The sequence below is a fragment of the Lithobates pipiens genome, unplaced genomic scaffold (assembly GCF_037356315.1).
Source record: "Lithobates pipiens isolate NorthernLeopardFrog02 unplaced genomic scaffold, aLitPip1_a1.2 Scaffold_16, whole genome shotgun sequence".
Lineage (NCBI taxonomy): Eukaryota > Metazoa > Chordata > Amphibia > Anura > Ranidae > Lithobates > Lithobates pipiens.
In genome coordinates, this window is record NW_027507748.1 from 126303540 (window position 1) to 126330808 (window position 27269).

The 27269-nt window shown below is 44.5% G+C and overlaps 1 protein-coding gene across 2 annotated transcripts in view; it reads right to left on the reverse strand.

Annotated features, from left to right (window-relative positions):
- LRRC75A (leucine rich repeat containing 75A) overlaps positions 1 to 27269 on the reverse strand; it is a 529608-nt gene that overhangs the window by 347980 nt on the left and 154359 nt on the right. The window lies entirely within an intron of this gene.

The window sequence follows — 27269 nt, forward strand, 5'->3', positions numbered from 1 at the left end:
TACACACACACACTCACACACACATACATGGCGGAGGTTCACCTTACCACAGGACAACGACCCACAACAGACAGACAGAGCTACAATGCAATGGTTTAGATCAAAGCATATTCATGTGTTAGAATGGCCCAGTCAAAGTGCAGACCTAAATCCAATTGAGAATCTGTGGCAAGACTTGAAAACTGCTGTTCACAGACACTCTCCATCCAATTACAGAGCTTGAACTATTTTACAAAGAATTGGTAAAAATGTCACTCTTTAGATGTGTGAAGCTGGTAGAAACACGCCCAAAGACACTTGCAGCTATAATTGAAGCAAAAGGTGGTTCTACAAAGCATTGACTCAGGGGGCTAAATACAAATGCAAGCTACACTTTTTAGATATTTATTTTTTAAAAAAATTGAAAACCAATTATCATTTTCTTTCACTTCACAATTATGTGCCACTTTATGTTGGTCTATCACATAAAATCCCAAAACAATACATTAACTTTTTTGCTTTTAACATGACAAAATGTGGAAAATTTCAAAGGGTATAAATGCTTTTTCAAGGTACTGTACAAAGAAATTAAGGGTCTTTAATTTTATCCCCTACCAACCAATAATAATTCTGGCTCCTACAGACTGGCTACAGTATGTGCTCATGTGGTACCCAGATTAGTCCTGTCAATTAAGAAGGTGCGCCTAATGACAACTTGTTATGTGTATAAAAGACCTGTCCACATAATCTCTTTCTTCCATTCTAAACTAGCGATCATGGGCAAGACCAAAGAGCTGTCAAAGGACGTCAGGGACAATATTGTAGACCTGCACAAGGCTGGAATGGGCTACCCGACCATCAGCAAGAAGCTTGGTGAGAAGGAGACAACTGTTGGCATGATTATTTGCAAATGAAAAAAAAAATTAAAAATAACCATCAAGTGCCCTCGGTCTGGAGCACTCCTGATGCCACATCCACAAATTCAGGGAAATAGGAAAGGGTACTAATTAAGTAACCAAAATGGCACTTAATTAGTACCATGGAGGCATGGAAACAATGCAAACCTTTCAGTGAAGCTATTGGCGTATGATAGAGCCCAGACTAGCGTGCACTACATGAAAGTTGGACAGGATAGACATGCGCCTGGGAAACAGCCGGGTGCTGTACATGGGAGGAGCTTGTGAACGATTTCTAGGCAGTTGGGACCATAGTCACCAAATAAACCATTGGTAACACAGTATGCCACCATGGTTCGAAATCCTGCAGCGCCCGCAAGGTCCCCCTCCTCAACAAGGCACATGAACAGGCAAATCTGAAGTTTACCAATGAACATCTAAATTATTCAGAGAAAGACTAGAAGAAAGTGCTGTGGTCAGATCAGACCAAAATTGAGCTCTTTGGCATTAACTCGACTCACCATGTTTAGAGGAAGAAAAATTCTGACTATTCTGAATTCTACCCTTAGAACACCATCCCTACCGTCAAGCACAGAGGTGAAAACACTATGCCTTGGGGCTGTTTCTCTGCTATAGGTACAGGCCGACTTTACCGCATTGAGGGGTCAATGGACGGGGGGCCAAGTATTTTATAAAATCTTGGATGAGAACCTTCTTCCCTCAGCCAGACACTGAAGATGGGTCATGGATGGGTCTTCCAGCATGACAATGACCTAAAACATAAAGGCAACAAAAGGAGTGACTCAAGAAGAAGCACATTAAGTGGCCACTGCCAGTCTCCATTACATCAGGTCTGTCAGCTGGACTCGCCTCTGAATTCTCCCCAGCCTTCCTTCTGGATCTTTTGGCCTGCTCCCCCACCCTCCCTCCCTTTTGTTGTGTTTTCCCTCGTCGAAGTCCACTTTGTGGGTTCGCAGTGATGTGTAAACGGTTATTTGTTTAGTATAAGGATATTGCTTCTTGAGTCTTAGTGACTAAGCATGTAGGTCTGTTAATGGTTAACAGCGGTTCTGTTTGGTATTAAAGGTTAAGGTTCATTTAATAATTAAAATGGATTTAAACCCAATAAAGGGGCCACAGCCTAAACTTTTCCACAATCCCTGTTGTGTGTTTATTTTATTATTTAGGTAGGTTCTTATGGTATGATGAGTGTTAATGGGGTGTACAATCTCATAATCATCCTGATCACTGCCTCATATTTCTCCAAACAAAAGGCAGAGTCTTTCTAAACACTAAGGCGGTCTTTCTGTATAGCAAAGGTCTTCTTCAGTAGTAGTGAAAGGTGCAGGACTGCAAGAGAAGAGACACTTAAAGCGGGAGTCCGCCGTTTTTTGTTTTTTTTAAAGCCAGCAGCTATAAATACTGCAGCTGCTGACTTTTAAAATAATGACACTTACCCACCCAGTGCGCCCGCGATGTCGGCACCCGAAGCCGATCTCTTGATCGTCTCTCGGGTGCTGCCGCCACCATCTTGGCTATGGGAATCAGGAAGTGGAGCCTTGCGGCTTCATTTCCCGGTTCCCTACTGCGCATGCGCGTGTCGCGCCGCGCAATAAGGATGGTCCCCACTGTCTCTGGGATCCGTGTGTTTCACAGCAGACAGCGGGAGACCTTCAGAAAGGGGCGTAGATATCTGCGGAAAGCGGCGTATATTCTGCAGATATCTATGCCGGAAGTGGGTGCAGATACCTGTACTGTACAGGTACCTCCACCCCCCTCCCCCCTGAAAGGTGCCAATTGTGGTGCCGGAGGGGGGAAGGGTTCCAATGAGCAGAAGCTCCACTTTAGGGTGGACCTCCGCTTTAAAGTGGTAGAAAACTTAGAAAACAAAATTCTGAAAATGAATGTAGGCATTGCAAAAAAGCCTTTTATATCAATCACCCATGTAAATAAACCCCCTTGGTTCCGTGTTACTTTTTTTTTTAGCCAATTTTGGTTTCCCTGCCTACCATCCAAAGCCAGCGCCATTTTTTCTGTTCTCTTCCTCATCTGTGCACTGTAAGACGTCCGCCCTTACTTCTCGTATAGCCAGAGTCTCGCGCATGCGCATTGAGCGATATGCATGCCTCATTTTTTATCTGGGATTACTGTGGCAACGAAGACTGGCATGTTAACGATTGGCACCAAGAGTCCTGTGATCAGCGCTGATGTTTACACCCCCATGTGACATCACAAGTCACATGGGGTGTTTCTGGAAGCTGTGCATTGGGCTGTACGCTCGTGGTATTGCAATGCTGCAGAGAATAGATGACGAAGGCACAGCATTCGCCAAAATGGAGAGACGGCCAGCAGATTATGCCGCGAATACCCACAGATGCAGGCATGCGCTGGTGACATCATTATGTCTAGCCTATCTGGATTGCAACAGAATGGCACAGGTTAGACAAAATGTAAATAGAGCACCACATCCACTGATTCTTAAGGATTTTAACGCAGCAAAGTAATACTATTGAATTTATTACCACTTTAAAACTGAGCCTTGGAATGGAATGACATTTCAGAATCAAAGGAAGTGTCATATGCATGCAGAACACATGGGTGATAAATACACTTGACATACAAACTGCAAGACACTGAACAGGATTGCTGTTGACATTCTTTGCTAAATTTAAATCAAATATCTGTTGGGATGGATTGTGCTATGCCCCTTTTATACAAACACTGTCTTTTTTTTTTTTCTTTTGGCAGCACTTGCACTACTTGTAAAAGTAATCTCCAATAATATTTGATGCTACCCTCTTTATATTTTATTCTTCAAAATGTTCACATAATCTAATCTCGTTTTCCTGAACATAAAAGTTCACCTTTTCACTAAAATACACTATACTGTGTATGGGCCCCAGATTGCTGTGTAGTTTTTCTGTTTCAGTATTTTTATTAAGTTTCAAGAGGATATGAAAAGCCATGGTTTGTCCACGCATTGAACAGGCACATCATTTATTTATTTTTTTAAATAGCGTATGATAACATAACTATAAACTCCTACCAGGACCAAAGAGGTAAGATAAGTATCATAAGCAATACTGCACTATCCCCTGAGGCCCCTTTCACACTTGTGTGACATTTCCTGCACTGTTGGACATCAGAGTCACATGACAAGTCATACCCCATGAATCCCAATGATAACCATTCATATCTGTGCGACTTCAGAGTAGTTCCTGCACTACTTTGGTCTGACTTTGATGAGAGTTGAGGTCCATAGGCCTCAAGTTTACACAGGCATTCCCTGTAATCGTGTCAAAATTGCGGTCGTAAAATCGACCATGGGGGGCCATAGGAGTACCAGTCTAATAGACTTCATATCAGGAATGAAGAGAAAAGGAAAGAGACAGAGGAGGGAAAAAAAGGACAAAGAGATCGAGGGAGAGAGAGAGAACCGCGGACAAAATTTACAGTGGACCATAGCTAGTCACAGTAACTACTGCAAAACAGATATGTCCATATATTCACTGTTATTTTGGTAATAAACTTGCTGTCCCAGGCAGAGTACATTTGGTTTCACTCCACCTATGACAGGAGCCGGTGCTATGCAGTAAGCATTGGCTTATGCAGCTTTGCAGCTGCTTGCTTCCTCTACCACTGGCTTCATTCACAACACTGATGCTCTGGCATGGTGGGTAGAAAACCTGCAATCTGGGCTTGCCAACCCACCATCCCAGAGCAGGAGGTCGCGGGCCACATCAAAGGGCTCCGCGGGCCACTGGTTGGGCACCCCTGCTTTACACAAAGTGCAGTAAGAAATATCTTCATAGAACAATCACAGCATCAAAGCTACAGTTTATTAACCACTTGGCAATCAGCCTGCCGTCATTATACAGTGGCAGGTTGGCTCGTTCCCGCGAATAGCCCTAGCTGTTTTGCGTGGCAGGAGAGTTGCGAGCCCCGACCACACCACAGAGAGCCAGAATGGGGATCTGTCAATTTAAAGAGATCCCTGTTCTGACAGGGGAATTCAGAGTGATTGTCTGTTCCTAGTGATTAGGAACAGCAATCTCTCTGTACTCCCAGTCAGTCCCCTCCCCCACAGTTAGAAACACCTCCCAAGGAACAGATGTAACCCCTTGATTGCCCCCTAGTGTTAACCCCTTCCCTGCCAGTGACATTTATACAGTAATTAGTGCATTTTTATAGCATTGTATAAATCACAATAGTCCCACAAAAGTGTCAAGTGTCCAATCTGTCTGCTGCAATGTTGCAGTCCTGCTAAAAATCGCTGATCACTGCTATTACTAGTATTAAAACAAAAAGAAAAAAAAAGCCATAAATCTATCCCCTATTTTGTAGACGCTTTAACTTTTGCGCAAACCAATCAATATACGTTTATTGTGATTTATTTTACCAAAAGTATGTAGAAAAATACATATTGGCCTAAACTGATAAAGAAATTATTTTTTTTTACATTTTTTGGGGGGATATTTATTATGGCAAAAAGTTAAAAATATTGATTTTTTTCCTTCAAAATGGTCTGTCTTTTTTTTGTTAATTAACGCATAAAAAAAAAAACACAGAGGTGATCAAATACCACCAAAAGAAAGCTCTATTTGTGGGAAAAAAAGGACATCAATTTTGTTTAGGTACAACCTCGTACACGCAATTGTCAGTTAAAGTGACGCCGTGCCGTATCGCAAACAAAGGCCTGGCCATTAAGGAAGGGGGGGGCAAATCTCCCGGTCCTTAAGTGGTTAAGCACATTTTTAGAGCAAATATCTGTAGAAAGACTTACAAAACAAAAAGGTGCCGCCTTAAACAGTACCGACCACAAGAAGCCTGGATTTCCTTTGCCTATGCTGCCCTGCTGTCCGTATCTGCGGCTAGACTGCTCCGCTTGGTAAGTGGCCACACAGGCATAGAGTGCTACATTGAGGAGAGAAATGTTGAATTTTATGTCTTCCTCCATATCAGGAAGTAGGGCAATTTTTTTTTTTGCTTAGAAATGTTTTTTGGGCAGTTTTAGGAAAAAATAAATCTCAAAATTACACAGACTTCTAAAGGATATAAAAAGTTCAGCATGTGAAATGTACAGTAACCAATACATGATATAGAATAACACAACCAAGGTTAAACTTAATGACAGAGGTCAGCAATACTCGGATAACGTTATTACATATAGAAACATTAGGCAGACATGTCTGTACGCTTTATGGCATCAAGTGAGAAGAAGTCCAAATACCCCATTTATCATGCAGGCGTGGCATGCGATTAATGACCTGTATTAAAGACTTTATTGATAAGCATCAGTAAATCCATTCTGTTGAGAACCTGGGAGAAGGGAACAGAAGAGAATGCCATTTAAAGGCTATTACTCATTGTATCACTGTAAACAGTGTATTGTAGTCGTTTTTCAAAATGGTAGATTATGTCTGGGGTAGTAGAAAATAGTAGGCACATTGATATGGTTAGGTCCTGGGGTGACACGTCAGGCATGTGAACAGGGTTGGTGCAAGGATTTTTGACATCTCATTTTGCTGCTGCCCCCCCTTGACTCCACCCCCTTTTCCCTGCCCATGTATATCCCCACCTTTTTAATAAAGCACCCATCATATACAGCTGACCAGCGCCCATCAAATGCAGCCTCACCAGCACCCATCAATGAATGTTTGCTTCCTTCCATTCATTCATTCGGGAGTCAGGACACCACCGCAAACAACAAATAGGAGTAACATCGCTCCAGGTGATGGTAATACCTTCCTTAACCACTTCCTGTCCAGGCTATACCTGAAAGACAGCTGCAGCGTGGACTTAATTTGCCAGGAGAGCATCCATGGATGTCCTCCTGTGCTTGAGCGGCCTGCACGACCCCTGCAGGGCGTGCGTGGCCCACTCTGATCAGCGAGTCTATGAGACTCGGCTGATCGCAGATCGGAGTAAGGGGTCAATTCCGACCCCTTACCACGTGATCAGCTGTCAGCCAATGACAGCTGATTATGTGATATAAACAGAGCCAGTATAGAAAAAGCCAATCACCGGCAGCTGTGAGACAGCAATCCCGATCGTGGAGAGGCTCCTGTGCCCACCAGCATCACCTACCAGTGCCCACCAGCGCCACCTACCAGTGCCCACAGTGCCACCTATAAATCACTAATCAGTGCGTCATCCCCAGTGCTGCCTATCAATACCACTTACCAGTGCCCATCAGTACCACCAATCAGTGCCACTCATCAGTGCCACCCACCAGTGCCACCCATTGGTGTCGTCTTATCTATGCCCATTGGTGCAGCCTCATCAGCGAATATCAATGAAGGAGAAAATTTACACGTTTGCAACATTTTATAACAAAGTATGACATTTTTTTTCCCCAAAATTTGTCTTTTTATGTTTGTTTAGCAAAAAATAAAAACCCAAGTGGTGATTACGTACCACCAAAAGAAAGCTCTATTTGTGTGAAAAAAAATGTAAAAATTTCATTTGGTTTACAGTGTTATATGACTGCATAATTGTCATTCAAAGTGTGACTGCGCTGAAAGCTGAAAATTGGTTTAAGTGCCCAGTAAGCAAGTGGTTAATGATCAGGTGGAGATCCAGTCAGTGATCTGGGTAACTAATGCAGGAGACAAAACTGGCTGCTCTCCAAGGATAAGGAAAATTGCTTTATTGGTATATAAACATCCAACGTGAAAAATCATCGTGGTTACAGCATCATGACAGCACAGAGGAAAGCATGGTTAACTATGCTCCCCTCTGTGCTGTCATGATGCTGTAACCTTGATGATTTTTCACGTTGGTTATTTTTATACCAATAAAGCAATTTTCCTTATCCTTGGAGAGCAGTCAATCGTTTTGTCTCCTGCAACAGTGCTCCACCGCCGCTGCGCCTCTGACACTATGTGCAAACAGAGCAGCGGCTGCCTGCTCCCGCTGCTGTCAAAGTCAGTGAGCCAATGAGGAGAGAAAGGGGCCAGGACACACACAGTAGTGGCTTGGCTCGGGTGCCTATAGCAAGCCGCTTGCTGTGATGGCAGGAGGGAGGGGCCAGGAGTGCCAGCGAGGGCCCCCTAGAAGAGGAGGATCTGGGCTGCTCTGTGTAAGACTTTAGTATCACTTTAACAACCAGCAGAATGCCTCCCTGTGGTTAACATGCTCCAGCTCAGGAGCGATGCTACCACCGAAGGGGGGAGGAGGCAGAGAGACAGTGGGTGGTATATCAGCACTCAGAATCTGAGGGGAGGAGGCAGGGGAAAGCCGGGACGAGCTATTGGTGAGGGGACAGGAGGCTGTGTGTGAGGGGGGCACACTGTTTATATCCCTGCTGATTGTTAAGGAACCCAGCATGTTCTGCCTCCTTAACAATCAGCTACCGTATATACTCGAGTATAAGCCGAGATTTTCAGCCTCTTTTTTGAGTGCCGGACGGGACACAGGGACGGACGGGACACAGGGACGGACGGGACACAGGGATGGACAGGACACAGGGACGGACGGGACACAGGGATGGACACAGGGACGGACGGGACACAGGAATGGACGGGACACAGGAATGGACACAGGGATGGACGGGACACAGGGATGGACACAGGGATGTCTCACCCTCGGCTTATACACAAGTCAATAAGTTTCCCAGTTTTTTTGTGGTAAATTGGGGGCCTCAGCTTATATTCGGGTCGGCCTATACTCGAGTATATACGGTATTCATTAAAGCGTACCTTCGGTAATTTGTTTAATTTTCCATCTATTAAATTTTCTGCCCTTGTTGTTTTAACTTTGCATAGTAAAACATTTTTTTTCTGCCAGTAAATACCTTTTACAGCCCACGGTTTCTTGTCTGGTAAAAAGCCTAGGCTTATGACATCATACACAGCTCTCTCTTTCACTCTCGTGAGAGTTTTCCAGGAAGGGAGGAGTCATAAGGGGGCCAATGAGATTTGCAGAGTTGGAGGTGTGCCTCTGTAAATCCAGGAAGTGAACAGGCAGCAGCTCCAGATGCCCACAGTTAAAATGGTTACAGCCAGACTCACTGGAGGGAGATTTCTGCAGCATATTTGGCAAGTACAGAATCACAGTATATAAAATAATATGCAAAGTGGTTGGAGGGAAGCTTCAGAATGGCAAAGATGTTTTTATTACAAATTATGTGAGCAGACTGCAGTTCCTCTTTAACCTCCTCGCGCCCGCCCTATGGCCGAATGACGGCAGTAGAGCAGGCGCCTTCGTCCGGGTTGTCGTCCCTGGACAGCGTGATGTTTACTTCCGCAATGCGCGCCGCCGCGGGCGCGCATCGCCGAAGTTCTGTGTTCGCCGTGTCCCCCGGGGACAGGCAAACACAGATCGCTGTAAACGGCCAATCACAGCGGCCGTTTACAGCGTGATCGGCGTATCCAATTGGAGATGATCTCATATGTTTACATATGAGATCATCTCTCAGCGCCGCTCTCCTTCCTCACACAGACAGTGCGAGAGGGGAGAGATGAACGGCTGCAGCGGCAGCCGTTCTGACTGTGAAAGAAAAAAAAGTAAAAAAATAAAATAAAGTGCCATCCTCCCCTAGCAGTGCCATCCTCCCCTAGCAGTGCCATCCACCCCCAGCAGTGCCATCCGCCCCAGTGCCATCCGCCCCAGTGCCATCTGCCCCAGTGCCATCTGCCCCAGTGCCATCCGCCCCAGTGCCACCTGCCCCCAGTGCCATCCACCCCAGTGCCACCTGCCCCCAGTGCCATCCACCCCAGTGCCACCTGCCCCCAGTGCCATCCACCCCAGTGCTACCTGCCCCCAGTGCCATCCACCCCAGTGCTACCTGCCCCCAGTGCCATCCACCCCAGTGCTACCTGCCCCCAGTGCCATCCACCCCAGTGCTACCTGCCCCCAGTGCCATCCACCCCAGTGCTACCTGCCCCCAGTGCCATCCACCCCAGTGCTACCTGCCCCCAGTGCCATCCACCCCAGTGCCACCTGCCCCCAGTGCCACCTGCCCCCAGTGCCACGTGTCGTCAGTGCCACGTGTCAGTGCCACATAGTGCCATCTGTCATCAGTGCCATGTATCAGTGCCATTTGTCATCAGTGCCACCTGTCAGTGTCACGTGCCATCTGTTGTCAGTGTCACGTGTCATCAATGCCACTTATCAGTGCCATCTGTCATCAGTGTCACGCGTCATTGGTGCCACGTATTAGTGCCATCTGTCACCGGTGGCACGTATTAGTGCCACGTATTAGTGCCACGTGCCATCAGTGCCACGTATTAGTGCCACGTGTCATCAGTGCCACGTATTAGTGCCACGTGTCATCAGTGCCACATATTAGTGTCATCTGTCATCAGTGCCACATATTAGTGCCATCTGTCATCAGTGCCACGTGTCATCAGTGCCACGTATAAGTGTCATCATTGCCACGTATCAGTGCCATCTGTCATCAGTGTCACGTGTCATTGTCCTGGTATTTCAAAAGTGTAATAAATAGTCAACAAGTTAGATGTGTAATTTATGCTTCTAGAACACGTGATGGCGCTCCCTGCATGTTGGGCCTCTCTATGTGGCCAGGCTGTGAAAAAGTCCCACACATGTGGTATTGTAATATTCAGGAGGAGTAGCAGAATTTTTTGGGGGGTGTCATTTGTGGTATACACATGCCACGTGAGAGAAATAACCTATTACAATGACAATTTTGTGGAGAAAAATAAAAAAAATGAAAAATCTTCATTTTGCAAAGAATTGTGGGAAAAAAATGACAACATCAAAAAGCTCACCATGCCTCTTACTAAATACCTTGGAATGTCTACTTTCCAAAAAGGGGTCATTTGGGGGGTATTTGTACTTTCCTGACTTGTTCGGGTCACAAGAAGCGAGATAGGCCACCAGTACATCAGATGTGATCAATTTTGTGCGATTCGCACCACAGCTTGTAGACGCTCTAACTTTCACAAAGACCAAATAATATCCACTAATTTGGGTTATTTTTACCAAAGATATGTAGCAGTATAAATTGTGACCAAAATTTATGAAGAAAAATTAATAATTTGCATAATTTTGTCACAGAAACAAAGAAATATGCGTTTTTTTTCAAAATTTTCGGTCTTTTTTCATTTATAGCGCAAAAAATAAAAACCCCAGAGGTGATCAAATACCACCAAAAGAAAGCTCTATTTGTGGGAAAAAAAGGACAAAAAATTCATTTGGGTACAGTGTTGCATGACTGAGTAATTGTCATTCAAATTGTGAGAGCACCGAAAGCTGAAAATTGGTCTGGGCAGAATGGTGTTTAAGTGCCCAGTAAGCAAGTGGTTAAGGCTCCTAAACAACCAGCAAAAAACAAAACAAACCTAAAACCTAAATGGGTGTATTTTTGGTGCACTGTTGTTGTGGTCCCCATTGGCTGACTGCAATAGAAGGTGCATCTTTGCTGCGCCTTTTAAAATCGCACCAAAGATGCAGCATGCAGAACTTTTCAAACCACAGCACAAATGCTGTGCAGCAATCTGAAAAGTCTCAGGCTATAAAAGCAAATAGTTTCTGATGCGCTTTTGTCCCACTGTAAAGGTGCATTCCAGCGAGACAGAAGCGTATCAGTGATCAAAAAAACTGAAAAAACAATACTGCGCTTGTGTTAAATAATGTGAAAGTGAAACAGCTGCAACAAATATTGTGAGATATAACACAACAAAAAACTTAATAAGAAAAAATTGTTGCGCTCAAAAACTCAGTGAAAAAACATGACTAGTCTAAAATAATATAGTCCAACCAGCAACAATAAATGGCTAAATCAGGGGTGCCCAACCTTTTGAAGAGTAATGCCGCGTACACACGGGCGAACTGTATGGCCTACTTAGTCCGTCGAAACACATTTCAGCGGACAGTCCGCTCGTGTGTGGGCTTCAGCGGACTTTTTCAGCGTGCAGTCTGGCGTACTAAGTATTTCGGGTTTTTTGAAATTCTGTCCGTCGTACTTTGGTTTCAGCGGACAATCCGCTCGTCAGTAGGCTAGTTCGACGGACTAAGAATGGCGCATGCCCAGAAAGGATTTACACGGCGGAAGGGTGCTTTGCTGTGTATTGGACTTCCTATGGCTAGTCCAGTCGTACGTGCTGTACACGTCATCTCGCAAGCTTTCGACGGACTGTTTATGCATCCGTGTGTGGTCAAGTCCGTTCAGTCGAAAGTATGACGGACTGTCCGTCGGATTGTATGACGGACTAAGTACGCCATGCAGTCCGCTCGTGTGTACGCGGCATAAGGGTCACTTAAGCAACTTGGTAACCAGTCGCGGGCCACAATGAGTGGAGTGGGCGGATGACAGGTCTTTGTACACTCTGCATATGCAGAGCGGATACGGACCTAGCCCACCTTACTCTATGTGCCCTCCAATCTGCCCATAACGAAGGGCACAGATCCCCTTCTGTTTTTTTTTCTTTTAGCAGACCGGATTGAAGGTATGCAGGTGTAAACGGACACAAGTCTGTTTACATTTGCTGCTTCATAGAGGTGAATGGAGGGTCTGATTGGGTCGGACCGATCATGTGAAAGGGGCCAAAAGCTGCTTTCACACTGATGTGCTCTGGTCTACCCAGAGCAGTGCACCTCTGGCTTTTCTGTGGGTTAGCGGCACTTTGCCATAGAATTCTATTATATCCTGCAGGTGCAGGTGAACTTTCTGGAAGGTCTATGGCTCATTGAAGTTTGAAAGCAGCCTGGTAACCACTGCAGAACAGATATGCCCATATATACACTGTGATTATAGTATTAAACATACCTTTAATAACAGTCTTCAATTCGGGTATCACCAGCTGTTGCTGTTCCAGGTAGAGTTCATTTGGTATCACTCCGCCTGTGACAGGAGGTGGCGCTATACAGGAAGCATCGTCTTATGTGGCTCTGCTATGCAACCAATTGCTTCCTCTACCACCGGCTTCATTCACAACACTGATGCTCTGGGATGCCAGGTCGAGAATCCATGATCTGGGCTTGCCAATCAGCCATCCCAGAGCAGGTCGCGGGCCACATCAGAGGGCTCCGCGGGCCACATATGGCCCCCGGGCCACTGGTTGGGTACCCCTGGGCTAAATGAAGAGCCAGATGGAAATAAGTAAAAAAGATATCAATCACAAAAGTGCTTGTGCAAACAGATCCGAAAGGGAATCCTCCACCTTGTGAAACCACCAGAAAGATCAGGATGTTCTCTTACCCCAAAGTGTGGACCCTCTATTATGGAAGGTCGCATAGGCGTTTGGATATTCACTACTGATATACACCCACGGAAAAAAAAGCGCATCAGTGGTGATGACTGTTTTTTTCTTTTTTTTTTGCAAAAAAAATTTCCACTACTTGCCGATATAGAGAAACACATAAAATTCAACCTTTTTTATATTGTAGATTTTTGATTTTTTTATGTTTATATAACATACGAGTGTTTTGACACCGAGAAAAAAATATTGGTATGGGCAGTATAATTGTAGCTCAGATTTTGTATTCCCTCTTTTTAATGGGTAATATATTTGTCTGTTTGTAAAGAAAACATTTCTGGAAAATGTGTATGAAAAAAAAAAGGAAAAAAAGAAATGTTCATTTAAAAATAAGAAGACTACTACCAATTAATAACAGAACCATATTTCTTGTCTGATAGTCATACAAAAAACGTACTTAAGGCAGCTCATATACAAAAAGAGCACTTTATTATGAATATGTAAGCTCTGAACTTTCTGAAAATTCTGTACTGAACACAAGCAAAGTGTGCACCTCGTAAGAGGATAATCATCCCCAATGCATGAACACTTACCACCCACACCATCCAGATGTATACGTAGGAATTGCTTTTTATGCTACTCCTTATATGTTTAAATTATCAGCAGTCACTAATCCAGATTGTATACAAAAGGTAGTATTTTTTCAAATTTTAAACGAGAATACAGAGTTTAATTTACCATGCAGGGTGCATTCACTGAAACCAGATGCCTAATTATTGCAAAAGACATTAAAGGGGTTGTAAACCCTTGTTTGTTTATTTTTTTTAAATAACAAGCATATCATACTTACCTCCATTGTGCAGTTTGTTTTGCACAGTGTGGCCCCTGAACCTCGTCTTCTGGGGTCCCCTGTGGTACTTGCGGCTCCTCCTCGCATCAGTAACCCCCCCCCCCCCGGGGACAAGCGCTCCCCCACTGGGTTACCTTGCAGGTGCACTCCCAAGTCCAGCATTTGCGTGTATAGACACAGAATGCCAGACTCGGCCCCGCCCCCCGCGTCATTGGATTTGATTGACAGCAGGTGGAGCCAATGGCTGCGCTGCTATCAATCTATTCAATTAAGAGCCGAGAACCTCAGGCCGAGATGCATTAAGGTGAAAAAATATGAGGGTTTACAACCCCTTTAAGGTTATTTGAATAGCTTGTGGATATTAGGCTGTAAAGGTAGCCAACACGTTTTGGGGTCCCCCCTACAAAGGGCTACAAAGAACATAAGAAGATCTCCATATCAATCAGATATCAATACAATATACCCTCAACAGGGTCATATTTAAAACCAAACGCACACTCCATCACTTTTAGAATAGTTCAGGTCTCCAATAAATCGGATATTGAAGAACTCATTAGCCTGGCAAAAGATTCCCTCTCCAGATTCACAGCCACTAGGACCAACTGGTTTCATTTCCGCACTACTGATCAATACAAAAGCCTTGCCATTTAACCTTCAAATGGGTGAGCGATCACCATACCCGACTATGATTACTCCTTACACAACACCCCACCAATGAGGAGGGAAGATCAGAGCACCACCCCCCCCCCCCCCCTTCACTGGAGAGATCTCGCAATGGACTAGCCACCTTTCCTCCCTACCTTCAACATGTCTCTTACCCCTCAACTTTTCCCTCCTTTTATATTAATAAATATTAACCTAAAGCGTCACCCGACCCCCCCCCCCCCCCTCCTCCCTTTACACATTTAACCCCAGTCAGGAGGATTTCATTGCAAATTATATCAAACCTCCTATTTGTACTTTTTATCCCCCCCAAAAAAACCTCCTAACCCAACCAAGCATATGTTGTGTTTATTTCATACCGACGCCCCCCCCCCCCTTTTTTCTCTTTCTTTAGCCTTCAAATAAGCTCTTTAATACCTACTGGTTTGAGCTTAACCCAGTTATTTGATGGCCATTATCAGTTCCTTGATACATACTGTCTTCCTCAACTCCGGGCACCGGTAGCTCCTAGGCAGGCAAACTTGTACCTGGTATATTTATCCAACTTATTGTTGCAACACATTGAATGTATAAAAATATGCTTGACATATTCCTGTACTGTATGTTCCAAAGAAAAAAAAATATTTTCAATAAATCTTGTTTGGAAAAAACAAAAAAACAAGTCAATAGTAGGGGAAGTGTCAAAATGAATACACAAAAACGGGACAAATATGAGAACATGAATACTAAACCGTTTAAAAAAAAAAAGTATTCATAATAGCGATAACAAATATTATTATTATGATACATTCTAGGTAAAATATTTACCTAATAAGAATACATATATAACAAAAAAAAAAAAGTTCTCAAAACTGATGTGTAATATGTATATAATTTGAATCATACATTATACACTCTGACTGCATAATTGTAAAATGATTGAAGAGAGAAGGAGGAAGAAGGAGGAGGATGGAGGAGGATGGAAGAGAAGAGAAGGAGAAGAAAAGAGAGAGGGGGGAGGGAGAAGAAAAGAGAGAGGGGGGAGGGAGAAGAAAAGAGAGAGGGGTGAAGGAGAAGTAAAGAGAGAGGGGGAGGGAGAAGAAAAGAGAGAGGGGGGAGGGAGAAGAAAAGAGAGAGGGGGGAGGGAGAAGAAAAGAGAGAAGGGGAGGGAAAAGAAGAGATGGGGGGAGGGAGAAGAAGAGATGGGGGAGGGAGAAGAAGAGATGGGGGAGGGAGAAGAAGAGAGGGGGGAGAAGAAGAGAGGGGGGAGAAGAAGAGAGAAGGGGAGGGAGCAGAAGAGATGTGGGGAGGGAGAAGAAGAGAGGGGGGAGGGAGAGAGCGGGGAGAAGAAGAGAGAAGGGGAGGAAGCAGAAGAGAGAAGGGGAGGGAGAAGAAGAGAGGGGGGGAGGGAGAGAGCGGGGAGAAGAAGAGAGAAGGGGAGGGAGCAGAAGAGAGAAGGGGAGGGAGAGGAAGAGAGGGGGGGAGGGAGAAGAAGAGAGGGGGGAGAAGAAGAGAGAAGGGGAGGGAGAATAAGAGATAGGGGGGAGGGAGAATAAGAGATAGGGGGGAGGGAGAAGAAAAGAGAATAAGGAGGAAGGAGGAGGGAGGAGGAGAATACTTGTTATAAAATAATACATTCTGGTTAAAAGAGGAGGAGGAGAATACTTGTTATAAAATAATACATTCTGGTTAAAAGAGGAGGAGGAGAATACTTGTTATAAAAAAATACATTCTGGTTAAAATATGGACCTAATACGTATATAAAAATGAGAAAATGTATCCAAAAAGCTGTTAGTAGCCATACACTGCACAATTGCTGAGGTTGAATTGCTCCACGGTGCCTGCAGCTAGAAAAATGCCCAGAGATACTTAGCTTATGTGTGAATGGAGCCCAACAATACTCCAGGGTGTAGACTGAGCTACACAAGAATCACCACAAGTCTCTACATGTAGAATAACACAATGATTACTTTTACATATTAAAAATGGCATCACTGCAGTACACTGAGGTCATACACACTAATCACTCTGGTAGAGCCTGCTTCACTTGGGAGTTTGCAACAGCTAGCAGGTTACAGCATGCTAAGTTATATTCTCCAGTCTAAAAATACCATGTAGCTTTGTAGTATATACATTGGGGGCTCTGTTAAAAGCCCTGTAAACCATATGTTTGCTAAAATAAAGTGAAGGCAAAATGATACATATGTGACACCTCTACTGAGATCAATAGCTACTGCATATGACACATTGTAAATACATAAAGAACAAATGTCACCTTTTGCTGCTACAATTATGTTTTTGGTGAAAATATTTGGCATTCTTTTTACTAAATACAGCCTCAAATATTATGTTTTCCAACAAAGCAAAAGAGAATGTGAAAAGTGTATTGATTAACTAAAAAGCAACCAACTAGATCAGCTTTTCTCAGCCAAGGATCCTTCAGACGTTGTTAGGGGTTCCATGAGCAAGGAGTAATTACTGCCTCTTGGATAAGTAACCACTGAATATAATGATCTTTTTAGCTATCTGTAGGAAGTGGGTTCTTCTCAATGAGCACAAAAATAAAAATAACTCTTCCCAGTTACCATCACACTAATGTACCATTAGTATGGGTTCCCTGAAACCAGAAGTTATTTCAAGGGTTCCACTCCAGGCTTAAAGCGGCTCTTCAGTCATTTTTTTCATCTTTCCATCTATTTCATCTTTTGCCCTTGTTGTTTTAACTTTGGATAGTAAAACATTTTTTTCTGCTAATAAATACCTTATACAGCCCACTTGATGTTTCTTGTCTGGTCATTAGCCTAGGGTTATGACCTCATGCACAGCTCGCTCTCTCACTCAGAGTTTGCCAGGAAGGGAGGGTGAATGAGTTATAAGAGGGCCAATGAGGGCTGCAGAGCTGGCGGTGTGCCTCTCTCTGGGTGTTTGTGTAAATCCAGGAAGTGAACAGGCAGCAGCTTCAGCTGTCCACAGTTAAAATAGATGCAGCCAGACTCAGTGGAGGGAGATTTATGCAGCATATTTGGCAAGTCAGTTTATATATACTGATCACAGTATATATAAAATGTAAAGTGGTTGGAGGGAAGCTTCAGAATGGCAAAGATGTTTTTTTATTACAAATTACATGAGCAGACTGTAGTTCCTCTTTAAATACAGTAAACTGTGATCTTATTGGCTCACTTTCAGATATAGCTCCAAAATAAGAAACCCATTGCATGGTCTGATCTAAAAGAAACATTAACATTGACAAAATGTGCCTAAAGCTTTGACGGTATGAGGCAGAAAATGCAGTTACAGTGAAAGGATATTCTTCCATCTGAGTGTGCAGCAGAAGCCTCAACACACAAGCATCACTTATTACTAGGGTTGCACGGATACCGATAGCAAGCATTTGCACGAGTATCGGTACTCGTGCAAATGCACTGACACTTTCAGGCTTGGTTCTGTCAGCAGGATTCCCCCACTGACAGCTGAAATATAACAAAAAAAGAAAAAAAATGTAAAAATCTGGAAATTTTCAGTTGTCAATGGTCCTTAACCATTTAAGGACCGGAAGGATTTGCCCCTTAATGACCAGGCCATTTTTTGCGATACGGCACTGCATCAATTTAACTGACAATTGTGTGGTCGCGCGACGCTGTACCCAAACAAAATTGATATCCTTTTTTTCCCCATAAATAGAGCTTTCTATTGGTGGTATTTGATTACTTCTGCATTTTTTATTTTTTGCGCTATAAACAAAAAAATTTACAATTTTGAAAAAAGAAAATCCAATTTTTTACTTTTTGCTATAATAAATAATCCAAAAAAATATATAGGATTTCTTACTTACTGTAAAATCTGTTTCTTCGGGTTCATTGACAGACATAGCCTTCTTTATTCAGAACGGTAGGATTATATCATCTCCACAGAACGATACCCCTTCAAGAGGGATTAGACCCTCTTAACAGCAGCCTGCAAAAAGCTTGCAGCCAAAAAAGGCACCCGCAGATGCCAAGCCATCCACTTCATAGAACTTGTGAAAAATGTGCCACGAACGTCTGAAGACAGAAGGCCCAAGACGCACTAGGTGCCCGAGAAGAATATGCTGTAAGGCTGCGTACACACGGGCGGACTGTTCGTCCAACTTTGTCCGCTGAACAGTGTTTGGGCGGACAGTCCGCTCGTGTGTGGGCTTTCAGCGGACAGTTTCAGCGGACAGTTGGACGGACAAGGTTTTTCGGAAATTCCGTAAAACTGTCCGCTGAAACCTTGTTTCAGCGAACAGTCCGCTCGTGTGTAGGCTTGTTCGTCAAACAAAGTTGCGCGCATGCTCAGAAAGGATTTTCACGCCGAAAGCTATAATGCAGTGTATAGGACGTCGTGTTTTTCGTCCCGTCGTACGTGCCGTTCACGTCATCGCGCACGGTTTCAGCAAACTGTTCGTCCGTCGTGTGTGGCCATGTCCGTCCATGCTAAGTTTGAGCAGACTGTTTGCCGAAACTGTTGGACGGACAAAGTTGGGCGAACAGTCCGCGCGTGTGTACGCGGCCTTACAGGGAAAGCTGGAACCCAATTCCTGACAGAATAGCCCAGAGTCATCATCTATCTGATCCATCCAGAAGAAGGTCGCAGAAGAAGCAGACAACCCCTTTCTTGGCCTGTCCAAGAGTACAGAGAGCCTGACTTCCAAAAGACTCAGTGGCTGGCAAATACAACCGAATCCCCCAAACCACATCCTGGGCAAATGAGGCAAATTCCTTGGAATGTGTTGCCAGGGACACAAGAAAAGAACCACAATGTCCTTGTTCAAATGGAAACCCAGGGACGGAACTATAGAAAAGAACAAAGCACCACCTAAACCTGGGTAAGGTGAACGAGAAGTTAACGCCACCCTTTTCGACACCCTGTGAGCAGAGCTGAAAGCCACCAAGAAGACACCTTCCGAGACAGTAAGCAGTGGAATCTCCTGATATTTTGAAAGAGGGAGAGAGCGAGCGGCTCCTGGAGAACCGAAAACACCAAGTTCAGATCCCACGGCGGTAGAAAAAAAAAACACACTGGTGGAAACAGATGTCTAACCCCATGAATAAAAGGTACGCACCAGGAAGCGCAAGACCAGGGGATGCTGAAGACAACCACCCACGCTGACACCTGGCCCCCTATGGTACTCGAGGAGCATTTCTCCTAAACCCCCCTGTAAATGGGGGTCGGAATTTGGCCACCTAGAAAGAACAAGGATGAATGCCTGGTGATTCACACCAGGATATATGCAATCTCCACACCCGGAGGTTAAAACATTCTAAAAGATGGACTCTCTAGCTATCAACAGTGTCGGAACTGCCACACCTGGCTCAACACAACCAGGCCATTAAAACCAGCGACTCTAAGGCAGGATGGACGAACGTCCCTGGGACCATAGATCCTTCATAAGAGGCAATCGACAAGAAATGCCGGCGACCAGGCGCATCCGGTCGGCATACCCAGTCCGACTGGACCCATTCGGGAATAATAGAATGACAGGAACCACCGCAGCCGTGATCCTGCGTAAAAGCCACAACAGAAGCTGGAGAGGAGGAAAGGCATAGGGAAACATCACTGGCCCCGTAGGCCACCAGAACTGCCAGAGCAACCCGAGACCTTACCAGAAACCTTGGTACCGTCCAGTTGAACCCAGACACCAAGAGAACTACCTCATGAGTGTCCCAGCGGGAACAAACCCAAAGAAACATGGCCCAGTGAAGGGCCCATCCATGGTCCAACCCTCGCCAAGGAATCCCCCTGTCAGCATTCCACTCCTGTAATGCATACACCGGAAAAGGGCCAGGCGAAACGTTCTGCCCACAGGGGAATACCGGCAACAGCCAGGGCCACCACAGCCTATTTGACCCACCCTGGTGAAGGGCATAAGGCATTGTGGTTGCCTTTTCCAACTAGAACCATACCGGCAGCCCCAAAGACGATCCGTCTATGATCCAGACTTAGCCTGATCGCTTGAAGTTCCAGGATATTTCCTGGTAGTCCGGATTCCATCAGCATACAATACCCTGAGCAGAGCTCAGTCCCAGGACATCCTACCCGGACCAACTGGCATTGGTGGTCACCCTGTTTAATACAAGGGGAGAAAGCATTTATCCCGCCGAAGAACTGGAGAGTGAGCCAACAGACCAGGGAAGCCTGGTTTCCTAACTTAGCTGGATTGATTGTCCCGAGACCTCGGGCATTTGTCTCATGCCAGGATCTCCCTGAAGGGAGCTTGTATGGAACTGCGCAAATGGAATAGTTTCAAAAAGTTAGAAACTCTCAGACCCAACACCCACACGCAGTTCCGCAGAGGGCCTACCTGCCGGACAGAAAGATAAAAAAACGCAGCATGCAACTTCTGGAGTTTGTCCAAGAGAAGAAAACACGCTGGCCAGAGCTGAAGCTCGGGCTTAGATAATCCAATGTTCTGGAAGGGCCCAAGCAGACTTCAGATAATATAGATGTCTACTGAAATCAGTCAAGGTGTGAAACTACATTGCCTCTCGGAGTAGCAGAAGAAGATTGTCCAGGCAGCTGGGACCGCAAACCCCCACAGATGCAACCATGCCCGATCCAGGGCAAATACCTCGAGAATACCTGAGAAGTGGTGGCCAGATTATGCGCTGATCATGCCCCACACCCGCAGCAAAACAGAGGAAGTGCTGGACTCGGGCACATAATGGAATGTGTATACGAGCATTCGTGATGTCGATAGAAACCAAAAGGTCCCCATGATGAAGGGGTGCTACCGCCGTGCTAACGGCCTCCATCCTGACCTTCTGTACTCACCCAAGGCAGATCAGATCATGGAAGAATGTCCAACTTTAAAATAAACATGGGAAAATCTATATTATTACCTTGTCATGTCCCACTACCAATGTCAATATTGATGAAGAATGACCTACCATTTAGATGGGAAAAGAAATCATTATATTACTTGGGAGTACACATAACAGCAGAGGTTAAATCCCTATATGAATTGAATTACGAAACCTTAATAACAGAAATAAACAAAGATTTAAATAGGTGGAAGGATCATTCACTGACATGGTTCGGGAGGATAAATACTTTGAAAATGAATATATTACCTAGAATAATATATATTATAAATACTGTTCCGATAGCAGTGCCTCAGACCTTTTTCAAGAAAATACGCAAAATGTTTATATCTTTTATATGGAAGGAGAAAAATCCTAGGATAGCATATGACATCTTGCGCAGAAATAAGAAGGAAGGAGGAATAGGGCTCCCAGATGTTTTTATGTATTATAAAGCAATGGCTATGGTACGAATATTAAATTGGTGTCATGACTCCTTAAATAAAGCATGGGTATCAGTGGAAGAAAGTATGGCGGGTAGAAATCTAGCAGGGGCCCCATGGATACAGGCCACGAATAGAGCATTATCAAAGTGGACATCACCATTAACACGGAATACGTTAGCAGTGTGGGATAGAATGAATAAAAATGGAAAATATGCCCCACGTACATCAACACTAGCTCCATTAGGGGGATACCCATGGTTTCCACCAGGGGAAGAAAGGGGAGCATTAGGCTCCTGGGGGTCAGGGGGGAACACAAGGTGTTTAAGATATGCTCCATTGGGAAGTATACTCTCACTGACAGAATTAATATCAACACAAGGAGACATACTTATGTCGAGATGGAGATATTATCAAATGAGAGACTTCTTTAATAAACTAGAACCCCAAGTAAGACCCCTGAGTTCCCTTACGACATATGAGAAGATGTGTCTGAAATTAGAAAAACCAAGCAATTTATTATCCCAGATATATAAAATAGTTTTAAGTGAACAAAGCAGCACAACCCCTTACTTTATAAGAGAGTGGGAGAAGGAACTAAGATGCACAATAAAACCAACACAAGTAAAAAAAATCATGGAGTTGACACATGTGACATCAATAAGTGCAGCAATACAAGAAATGTCATATAAGTTTATAGCCAGATGGTATCGAACACCAGCTAGAATAGCAGAGATATATCCAACAGCGGATGGGCATTGCTGGAGAGGATGTAAGGATAAGGGGACATATCTTCACTTATGGTGGGAATGCCCCAAAATCAGGAATTTTTGGGAGGGAGTAGCCAGATGGATAGGGAGGATAATAATAAAACCTATAGAAATGACACCCTTGCAATATTTATTCCATGGTACAGAAGGCTCCATCAAATCATATAAAAAAGGTGTCACACCACATTTGCTGAATGCAGCCAAATCATTAATACCTAGATATTGGAAGCAGACAGCATGTCCCACATTATTAGAATGGAAGGGAGAGGTAGATAAAATAATGGAAGCTGAAAAATGGATATACAATCTAAAAGAACAACAGGAAAAACATAAAAATATGTGGGCAGGCTGGAAGCACTATTCCCGAGAAATAGAGTAAGAGTAGGCCATGTCGGATTAAAAATTCAGATAATCTCACCTAAACCCCCCCATAGATCTCCAAGAGGAGAGGGGGAGGGGAGGGAGAGAACAACTAAGAAGTTGCTGAGTAAGCTCGTATCCCCCAAAGGTACACCGTAGAAAGGGGAGGGGGGAAGGGAAGGGAGAGGGAAGGAAAGGGAAAGAGGGAAATGAGAACCGAACCACAACCGTTAAAACTTTGTTGTTTTGTTGTATTGTTATTGTTTGTAGTATGTTTTAAGATGAATGGGAAGCGAAAAAGGGCAGGAAAGGGCCTGGGGAGGGGGGGTGGGGAAGAGCGGAGATGACCATTTGTGGAGACATTAATATAAATGTTACAATCACAATTTTTTTCTTTTTTTTTTTTTTTTTTTTCTCCCTTGCACAAAGTATAAATAATGCACCAAAGGAAGGTCACAGAAAGAGAAAGGATAAACATAAAAATTTTCACCCCTCTTCCTTTTTTTTTTTTTTTTTTTTTTTTTTTTCCCCTCCCACACAGAACATCTCCGCTCCAACAAACCCCCCCCCCTCTAGAGCCACCATATAATGTTATTATGGATAAGTAAAGGAATGTATGTCTGTGAAGATACTGGGGTATATGTGTAAACCCCAAATGTTTTAAGATTGAAAGTAATGGTCTGATGTATTTGTTATAAGGAAAATAATAAAGAAGATTTAAAAGGGAGATCAGGGACTTAAACTGTTCCCGACATGGGAACCGTGACAACCACACTCTGCAGCAACGGACCTTGCACACCCCCCAAGGAGAACAGCAAGCGGTCCGGCAGTAGTCGCCCACTGGATGTATTGACATCCAGGGTAGCCCCCAAAATACCTGTCTAAGCACCACTGAGGAGACCTTATAAGCGCAGCAACCAGGGGAACTACGGCCAAGAGGCGTAGCTGACATACTGCAATGTCGAGACCATAGGTCCGGCAATGCAGTAAAGGCAGGGGAATTCCAAAATGGGTACCTCACAGCAAGCGTTTTGTTTTGTTTTTAGAAACACAAATGCACTCTAGACCCTCCCAGTCTTATGAGGTATCGGCTCTCCGCCGCAGCCACCACTGCATCCCTCATCTTGAAAGGTTCCTGCGCAGATGTAATAAATGTGATAATCAATTTTTCACACTCTACTGCAGTCATCCTCCCTCCCTGACAAGATAGGGAGCGTGGCCACCACCCCACAAGGTGGGCCACGTCCTCAGAGCCAAATAAGAGACAGAGGGGGCAGGGGAGGGCAGAGGTGCCATATACTAGGCTATATGCCTAAGGGCTACCCCAAAAAACACAGGGGGAGGGGGCCACCAACTGAAACCCCCCCGCCAAAGGGTCCACATATGGGAAGTCGACCGAGGCCCCTCACAGGGGGCACAAAACAGAGCCCCTAACAGGGTGCGCAGACCGGGGGACCCTGGGGTGCCGATCCAGGAGGCCACAGAAGCTGCGGCCCAATAGGTACAAAAAGGTGGCGCAGTAGGCCGCAAAAGCCTCAGGTTAAGTTTTGGCTGCCTGTCGCGAGCACGCAACCCATGGTGGGACCGGACCGCCCGACTGTACAGCCGGTCAGTAGGCCACGGCCTAAACTTTAGGACCTCCAAGCTGGGTGGCCAAAAAGTCACGGCATAAATTTACAGCCACCAGCTGCGAGTGCGGTAGATTGCAAAGCCGCGGCCTACATTTTTGGAAAAATTGGAAAAGGCCTTAGGCCGGGAGTCTGGGCCTTACCCGGGATGGGGGGGGGGGGCTGAAGGGGGAAGGAAGGGGGAGGGGTGGAGGAGAACCCTGGAGGGACCGACCACCCAGGAGTACCCACACCACTCCGAGGAAGGAGAGGAGGGGACTCCTTACTCCTCCAGTGAAAAGCGCGGGTAACGCTCCCAGAGAGATCCTTATTGCCACCGAAGTGGGGGGGCTCTCGACCATAAGGAACAATGTGACACACGCCAAGACCCAGCCGTATGCGACCTCGCGAGACATTTAACTCGCAGGGCCAGCCCCTGTCCAGTGGGGCTATGTCGCGGCGACCTAGCGGGCAGCTGGCCAGACTGGGATGACCACTGGATCAAGCATCCAGCCCGTCGCCCAGCCCGGCAGTCGATTGTAGATCTCACCGGAAAAAATCCAGGAAAAAGAGAAAACAACAAAAAACTAAAAACTTCCCAGGACTAGAGATCCCAGCAGGGAACTAGGTCCTTACTCCTGACGAGGCAAAAAGAAACTGAATACCTAGAGCAGGGAGGGGGTTATATACTGACGGAGGACAGCCCATGGGCATAGCCAGGGGTTGTTTTTTTGTTCTACCTAGTCCTACTCCTGCGGAGATGATATAACCCTACCGTTCTGAATAAAGAAGGCTGTGTCTGTCAATGAACGAATGAGAAATAAAAATATCTTCATCAGTTTAGGCCAATATGTAATTTTCTACATATTAAAAAAAAAATTGCAATAAGTGTATATTGATTGGTTTGCGCAAAAGTTATAGCATCTACAAAATAGGGGATATATTTATGGCATTTTTTTTTTTATAGTAATAGCGGTGATTAGCAATTTTTATTAACTGCTTATTCCCCTCCATTTAATTATTACTTTCCTGATGATTTTTTATTTTTTTTTGTTCACTTCTATTTTATAAACTATTAATCAAAATTTTATTTTTGCTATGTTCATTTTACCACTTCAGCCCCGGAAGGATTTACCCCCTTCCTGACCAGACCACTGACAAACAAAATTGACGTCCTGTTTTTCCCACAAATAGAGCTTTCTTTTGGTGGTATTTGATCACCTCTGCAGCTTTTATTTTTTGCGCTATAAAAAAAAAACAGCGACAATTTTGAAAAAAAAGCACTTTTTTTATTTTTTGCAATAATAAATATCCCAAAAAATATATAAAACAACGAATTTCTTTCTCAGTTTTGGCCGATATGTATTCTTCTATATATTTTTGGTAACAAAAAAACCCGCTATAAGCGTATATTGATTGGTTTGCGCAAAAGTTATAGCATCTACAAAATAGGGAATAGATTTATGACATTTTTATTATAAAAAAATGTTTTATTAGTAATGGCGGCGATCTGCGATTATCATGACTGACATTATGGCGGACAGATCAGACACTTTTGACAGCATTTTGGGACAATTGGCATTTATAGAGCGATCAGTGACATAAAATGCACCGATTATTGTGTAAATGACAATGGCAGGGAAGGGGCTAAACACTAGGGGGCGATCAAGGGGTTAAGTGCGTCTTAGGGAGGTGTTCAAACTGTTGGAGGGATAGGCGACCACTGACATGACAGCGATCACTGCTCCCGATCACAGCGAGCAGTAGATTCCTGTCATGTTACTAGGCACAACAGGTAAATGCCTTGCTTACAAAGACATCTCCCTGTTCTTCTGCTCTGCATCATGTTTGCGGGCCCCTGGCGGACATCGAGTCCACGGAACCTGCGGGAACCATCACAGAGTATGCGGCAGGAGCACCCACAATGCCGCAAATTAAAAAGGGGACGTAACTGTACGCCCATTTGCCCAGCAGTGCCATTGTGCCGACGTATATCGTCGTGCGCTGGTCAGCTAGTGGTTAATATTTTTACACCTTTAACATAAAGTAAAAATCTTTTTTTTTTCTTTTTTTTTTGTAAATACATTTTCAATGCTTTCTACCATTGCTGCTAGCTGAAGTGTCAACAAAACAGTTGCGGTAGGTATCAATAATTGGTATCTGCACTAAAAAAATAAATAAAAAAAAAGTAATGCTACAAAACATGGTATTGGTGCATCCCTACTTATTGCATATTGCTCATTCCTAGGGGAGCGGTTTTCAGCATCTCAAGCCAGATACCAAACCACAAGCTATTTGTCTGATGCCAATTTTATAAAGTGTAGGGGAGTTTACTATTAGATAACCTCTAGCCCCCAAATATCCAAGTCACTGCACTGAGCACTGTGCCACAGGCAGGGCTGCTGTTAGAAATCACGGGGCCATACAACCTACCTGACAGGGCACAGTAGGCTAACTCTCTGTAGCTTCAGTTGCATAGATGAATGAATAGGAAGCGTTCTGAGGCTTCCTGCTCATTCACAAACTGAAGCATAATAACAAATGGAAACAAGAGTGATTGGTACACTCAATGATCACTCAATGTGTTCATTCAGGAATGGAAGAGGCCGGTAAATGGCACATTTACCGGCCCCTTCACCCGCTCTCCATCCCCCCATGTGCCTGCAAAAGCTGCCAACAGGAGAGGGAAGCCCGCAGTGCTGCAGGGCAAAGGATCACACATGGGGGGCCTGGGCAG